The 7,404-nt window shown below is 43.0% G+C and overlaps 1 long non-coding RNA gene across 1 annotated transcript; it reads left to right on the top strand.

The window, feature by feature from the left end:
- The first annotated feature begins 222 nt into the window (after positions 1 to 222).
- Positions 223 to 6,902, top strand: LOC125942018 (uncharacterized). Its single transcript, XR_007464739.1, has 2 exons — positions 223 to 297; positions 6,737 to 6,902. It is a non-coding gene; the product is annotated as an uncharacterized LOC125942018 (long non-coding RNA).
- Positions 6,903 to 7,404: the final 502 nt, after the last annotated feature.

Here is a 7,404-nt window from a genome sequence, read left to right as displayed (position 1 = left end):
AATATGCCGCGGAGCGCGTCTCCGCCCCAATCCAGTTCGCTCGCAGCGCCCTCGCATAATTTTTCCACACGCGGCGCCTCAGCGGGAGAGCGCCGTTCGGCCCACTCGACCTTCATCTAGCGGCCGCCAGTGGTGCGACCCGGTCGCATCAAACAAAAGGTGCCCAAAACGTTTGCTGCAACCCATGACGTCACGTCCGCTATAACCCATGATGTCACGTCCGTTTATTTTCATGGCGGCTGTTTTTCGGGACCGGTCGCGTTGTGAAGCGGTCCGTATTCCGTGCCTTCTTACAGAGTAAGTAATCCATTTTACCACTCTATATGCATCTAATAAAAGGTTGGGGCTGTCAGCTGCTTGATGTGTTGCCGTTAGTTATCTTGCGCGCATATTTTGCCTCGTGGCCGCGTCAAATTGCAGCCGGCCCGTGGAATGGGCCATGGCATCCCATATAAAGCTATAAAGCTGATCCTCCGTCAGGATCGTTAGTACGTGTACAGAACCATCCAGTAGTGTGGTTCAGTGAATGATGCGTGAAAAAACGAGGACGCAAGAAAATCCTGGCATGGTGAGCTGTTCCGCCAGATCGTGTTTTTGCGCGAGATGGTCGAACAGCTTTGCTACTGCTTTTCTACAGCTTTGCTGCATTTTATTTAATCATCACCTGCATTCTTTTTAATAAGACAAATGGCATTCATTCATTCATTCATTCATTTATTATACCCTCAAGACCACAAGGTATTACAGAGGGGAGTGGGGTAAAAAAAAAAAAGTTACAAGACAAGGCAAACAAAGAAGGCAGCAAGTGACGTAGTCATAGACATGAGATGCCAGAAGCGATGGTGTCGATTATGGATGTCCGGAATTGTGCGTGATCTTCAATAGCAATCAACGCGCCGGGAAGGTGGTTCCATTCTTCACACGTCCTGGGAAGAAAGGACTCTTGACAAGCTTTGGTGCGACACTGCAAAACTCCAACTTTGTGATGATGATCAATGCGAGGAGATATATACGTTGGGGATGAAATAAGATTATCGCGCAGATATGAATTATGGAAGTATATTTTATGAAACAGAGCTAGGCGAAAGCATTTGCGACGAGCAGAAAGCGGTGGAAGTTGCAAGATATTTTTCATAGAAGTTACGCTTGCCGTACGGTTATAATTGCTTAGGATGAAACGCGAGGCATTATTTTGAACACGTTCGAGAGACTGGGTTAGTGTCTCAGCATATGGGTCCCAAATTGATGAAGCATATTCCATTTTACTTCTAATTAGCGTCTTGTACAAAATTAGCTTTAATGATGAAGGAGCGGAAGAGAAGTTTCGACGGATATAACCTAACATGCGATTACTTTTATTGATAACGCTGTCGATATGTAAAGACCAGGAAAGAGTAGAGGTTAAATGGACACCTAGGTATCTGTAAGATGTAACCGCTTCCATGGCAGTATTGTTAAGGTAATAGGTCGGAAGGGGAAGTTCACGGCGGGTTACACGCATGGTTTTGCACTTAGATGGGTTTAGTTTCATTAACCACAAGTCGCACCAGTTACAGACAGCGTTAATGTCGTTTTGCAGAGTGTTAGTATCAGCGGTGTCAGAAATTTCACGAAGAATAACGCAATCGTCGGCGAAGAGATAAATGTTAGAAGAAATTTCATTGGGTAAGTCGTTAATATAAATTAAAAAAAGGAGAGGGCCTAACACTGATCCTTGGGGAACGCCAGATTCAACAGGGCTAAATGGGGAGAAGTGGTTATTAGATGCAACGAACTGTGATCGATTAAGAAGAAAATTCTCTAGCCATGCAAAGAGATTAGGATCAAGATTTAGTTTACTAAGCTTAAAAATGAGTAGTTTGTGACATACCTTGTCGAAAGCCTTAGCAAAGTCGAAGAAAACACAGTCTGCGCATGAACCTTTATCAAGAATAAGATGAAGATCGTGAGTGAACGAAAGCAGTTGTGTTTCACAGGAAAAACTTTTGCGGAAACCATGCTGTGCGCGTGTGAAGAATGAGTTATCGTCTAGGTGCTTAACTAATTGAGACGACAAGATATGTTCGAGTACTTTACAAGGAATGCTAGTGAGGGAAATGGGGCGGTAGTTATGAGGTGAGCTTTTGTTGCCGGACTTGTGAAGTGGAACCACCCTCCCAATTTTCCAGTCTGCGGGGAGCTGATTGGTGTCCAAAGATTGCTGGAATATTTTTGAAAGTATTAAGGATGAGTAAACAGAAGTGATTTTCAAAAACTTTGCGGTAACCAGGTCTGGGCCAGGGCTGGACGACACCTTCAGATTTTTTATTACATTTTCTACCCCAAATGGCTCAATCATAATAAAGTCCATAGCCGGGTAATTGCAGCTATCTAGGGTGGGAAACACAGGATCAGGACATAGAACGAAATTACTGCAGAATACGGAGTTCAGGATTTGGGGACATTCAGCGTCGGGTATTGTTGACCCACTAGAATCAGCTAAGGTTATTGTATATTCTTCGGAAGGGTTTATGATGCGCCAAAACTTTTTCGGATCTTTTGTAAGTATTGTAGGCAAAGTGCATTCTTGAAATGTACTTTTAGCGAGTTTTTTAGCTGCTATGTAAGCTTCGTTCGCGTTCTTGTAAGCGTCCCACTTAGATGCCAAAGGATTTTTTTTTGCGAGGCGGTACAGGCGCTTTTTCCGATTGCAAAGCCGCTTTAGGTGGGAATTAAACCAAGGCGCCTTAGAATTCGATGCTATTATACGCGATGGAATAAACTTATCAGTTAATTCATGTACTTTGTTTCTGAATATGATCCAGTTATTGTCGACCGTGCGATCGTCGAAGTTACTTAAGAAGAGATCAAAGAAGTTAGATAGTTCCAAGTTTATATTATTAACATTTGCCTTGTTGTAGTCATATATTAACTTATTTTTCACAGCTGGCTTTAACAGAGGAGACGTAACGTTATATGAAAGAGCTAGATGGTCGCTTACACCAGGTATACATGAAACATCCGTAATAAGGTCAGGATGAGAGCACAATATCAAATCTAAGATATTGGCAGTTTCCTTTGAAATCCTTGTTGGTTCACATACTAGTTGAGTTAAAGAAAATAAGAACAAAGATCAAGAAAATCATTACACTTTGAAGAGTATGGATGACAAGCAGGTGGATCGGCGTTCCAAATTATATTCGGAAAGTTAAAGTCCCCCATTAATATAACGGGCGCTTTTGGATGCAGTACAAAAAGTGTGCTTAGTGCGTCATGAAGTTCGGCAGTGAAGGAAGACGGGTAAGAGGGAGGGCGGTAACAAACAGCGAAAATAAATTTTCTATGGCCTATGTCAACGCTGGCGCACACTATTTCTAGGTCGCTGTGAAAGTTAACCTTATGACAAGGCAAAGATTTCGAAATGGCAAGCAGTACGCCACCGCCATGGCTAGCCATGCGATCACAACGGAAGATATGAAAGCGGGATATATCTAAAATTTCACAGTCGTACACTTGAGGGTGCAACCACGTTTCAGTTAAAGCGATAATGCCGGCACCGCAGTTGTCAATGATAGAGTTAAGTGCATCGCGCTTGTTTATCACACTTCTTACGTTAGCAAGAAGCACAGGGACATGTGCTGCTGAAGAAACGCCACTACCCCTCGCGTGTTCCTACGTAGCAAAAGAACTGCCTGAACTGACGCCTGTGGCAGCGCCATCAGGGAGTGAGTGCTTAATTTGCTTGACGCTGTCACTCGTTGGGTCATACAAGAAGGATTGGCTACCAATAAAAAGCTTATTAAATCTGATCTGAAACGGGGGAGAATCGGGCTGGCGCTTACCAAATTCGATAAGCTTTTTCCTAGCGTGTCTTGTAGCGGGCGAGAAGTCCTCAGACACAGAAATGTTGTTAGCTTTCAGCTTGCTGCGCGACGAAAGTATGGTTTGCTTGACCTTAACGTTCGTTAATTTCATTATGACGGGGCGGCACTTCCCGTCTGAAAAGGCCCCGATACGATGCGCGCGTTCAACCGAGTTCGGTGGCAGATCACTTTCCATCGCAGACGACAAGGCAGCAATTGTTTTATTTTCGGTCTGCAGCCATGATTCGCGGGAGTCAGGTATGCCATAAAAAATTAGATTGTTACGCCTTGACCTGTCCTCCAGATCATCTAGACGCGCCATTAGGGTGACCTGCTGTTTTTCCAAGCTTTCCGCTGACTGTTGAACTTTAACCAAATCACTAGAGACATTGTCAAGCGTTTCCGATTTTCTTTCGAGTGATTCGAGGCGGCGGTATATGTCAGTTAGCTTGCTTTCAATAGCTTGTTGGCTTGTTTTGACGTCCTTCACGTCCTTTTTTAACTCAGTCTGGCCTTTGGCAAGCTCACCTGTTGTTTTCTTTATGTCTTTTAGCATTTGTAGGACAGTACTAATTTCTTCGGACTGAAGCTCATTAACACTATTAGAAGCAACGACATCTTGGCTTGATTTTTGAGGTTTTGGGGGCCCAGGGTTTTTCTCGACGTCGCCACATTGTAACAACAGCAGACTCATATTAATGCAGTCACACACACTATCGAACAAAACTGCGCGAAAGAGCGTCTCGGAAGTTTCCCAACAACAGCCAATGCCGCCGTGCCTGTTGCATGCACGCTTACCAGCTACACGCTGTCCTGATGCAGTTGGAACGATTATGACGCAGTATCAGCCTGCTACTGCGGGCTGCAGGATCACGATGACAATACAATTAAAATAACTAAAGAAATTAATGCAGTAAGTGTGGTGTTCAAACGTTGCCAAGCGTGATAAGCGGACCTGCCTCGTAAGATGCGTTTAATGAATCGGCTTTCTAAAGTCAGCTTTGCCGCAGTAGACGTGTTACGCGGTGAAGCTTACCGAAAAATTATTGCAGTGAAGCATACCAAAAGTGAAAGGGGCCGCTATCACGGGACATGTATATGTTCCTTAACTATGTACGCGCGCACTCGCCTTCGCCCATCACATTACGCGCGCCCAGGAGCGTAATAAGTGTATTGGCAGGTGTACTCACATATATGAAAACTGCCAAGAAAAGCTGGTTAAGGCAAGCTCTCTTGTCGAAACGTTTGCACCAGCCTGTTCGACCACTGTTATATCACCGCAGTTTGTGTATTGCGGTGAAGCATACCGATAGTGGGTAGGGGTCACGCGAATCGGGAGTGTAGGGTTTCAGCCAGCGACGAATCCTACCAGTCTCAACGTTCTAGTCTCAACAAAGCTCATTTTTTGCGCCAGGATGACGTTTCGACAACTTTTGTTGGCTGTTGGTGATGACACAACTCTTTTACAGATAACATTCTCTAAGCCTTTTGAAATGACAGCGAGCACTGACACCGGCCGATAATTTGACATGTCATTTCTGTCCCCTGATTTAAACAGTGCAGTCAGCTTCGCCTGTTGCATTTTTGTAGGGTAAACGCCGGTAGACAAGCAAACATTGAATACGTGGGTGAAAACAGGCACTTTGCTTTGTTCTGTACCTGTCATACTGCTATTAAATTTTTCTTTCCTTTTAAAGTGCTTACGTGCATCACATCGCAAGGAGTCACTGTGTAATTAGTGGCCTTGTCATGTTAAAAAAACAGGCTCTACTCAAGAGAGGTTGGGGTTAAGTACCTGTGAAATTTTTTTAGAGGGGTAGTTTTCTGAGAAGAAATCAGATGCCAGATACAGACCTGTTGTATCCTGGGTTTGAGTATTTACCAGTGGAAAGGATACAAAATACATTATATTTCTTGTCTGAAACCAACAAGTAAGTGAAATATGTAAATATATTAAATAGCGTCCATGAAGCAACTGCAAGCTGTGCACACCTAGACCCAAAACGCGCTTCTCTTGCACCAGTCCATGCAGGCTGTCAGCTGCTTTGTTGAAGCCTCTACTACATTCTCAGTGGTGCAGTAATTTTTGTCTGCATTGCTCAAGTGTGCCCTAGACATAATTGAGTGATTTGCAGTTGCAACTGGACTGCAGCCTCAGCTTGAGAGACCAGTGGTAGGGCACATTTTGTAAAACTAAGCTACACATAGCATTACCAGTTTGAGCAGAGACCTGTTTATATATGTGTCGTCTTTAGCATCTAGATTTTTTACCATGAATTCAGAAAAATGTCCAGCACATCGAGTCCCTAGATTTGAAATGCTGTATAAGTTGTCTTCTTGTTCATTGCGGTTGCGCTTAACTTCTGTCCAAATAGGAGAGCACTTCTGCATAGCACATCAAGGACCATTCTTATTAACATGCCTTCCTTTTATTTATCTTACCTACAATCAAGAGCACACGTATATAGCACATGAATGTGCTGTGCTTGAACTTGACTTACATTGCCATGTTTAGTAGCACAGTGCTCATAGTTGGTGTTGGTTCATTCAAGCTAAGCATTACTACAACCTTTAACTGTAGGTATTATGGTGTGAGAGCAGAGAAATGGATATGAAAAGACAGTTGAGCACATTAAGGTAACATCTTTTTGTGTGTGAAAAGGTGAAAGATACACAAAATGGGATAGAACACGTGCACTTTCATCTTTTCTCAAAACAACAACAACAACAAAAAAAAACGTCCGAGGAATAAGGTTCCTTCACTGTGCCATAGAAACTATATGTTTGCTCTCAAATGTAATTCTGATTCGTTGGATTTGTTCTTGTGCTGTTTTTCTTGAGTGTGCTTTACTTTTTACACGTCAACGTTTCAAACTCGTTTTTATTTTTGACAGACTGAACATCCCACGTCTTGGTTTGACTTCCTGGTACAGGATACTTGCAGTTGGCATGGAGTGGTGAAGCAGCATGGTGTACTTTTATTAAAAGCACAGATTTCACCAGTATAGAAGCAGTTCATCAAAAAAAACATGTGTGCTGAAAATAAAGTGTTCCTACCCAGATTCCTCAGTGTCTAATTATGCTTGTATCCCTGTGTTCTCTTCAGCAAAACCACTTATATGGGGAATTGATTGTGATAAGTGCTTGTGAGAGTTTTCAGGAAGAGCTTTGGACCCTTTTTACTGGTGCACAGGTAAAATGTGCACATGCTGTAAAATTGAAACACCAGGTGGAGTAGCAAACACCAATGCTTGATGTGGCATTTGTCGGGCTTGTGTGTCGGCACATTTTCCATACAACAATATACTCTAGGACAGCATGCTAGCACTACAAAGCAGCCATCTTTTATGTTAGGTATAAAAAACTGCAAGCTCTTTAAAGATGGTCACAAGAGAAATGCTGGCTTTAATTCAAAACTAAAGGTGAAGGAAGCTGTGCAAATGTATTTAGAAATTATGCAATCTGTGCCGTTTACTCAGTTCAGGTAACGTCCAAACGTGCCATAAGGCCTTGATAGCTGAAACCTGAGTAACAACTGGTAATGGCAATTAAAGAATCTTGT

This window comes from Dermacentor silvarum, unplaced genomic scaffold (assembly GCF_013339745.2).
Source record: "Dermacentor silvarum isolate Dsil-2018 unplaced genomic scaffold, BIME_Dsil_1.4 Seq896, whole genome shotgun sequence".
Taxonomy (NCBI): Eukaryota; Metazoa; Arthropoda; class Arachnida; order Ixodida; family Ixodidae; genus Dermacentor; species Dermacentor silvarum.
Note: the sequence above shows the minus strand (reverse complement) of the source record. Positions and strands in the feature narration are given on the sequence as shown.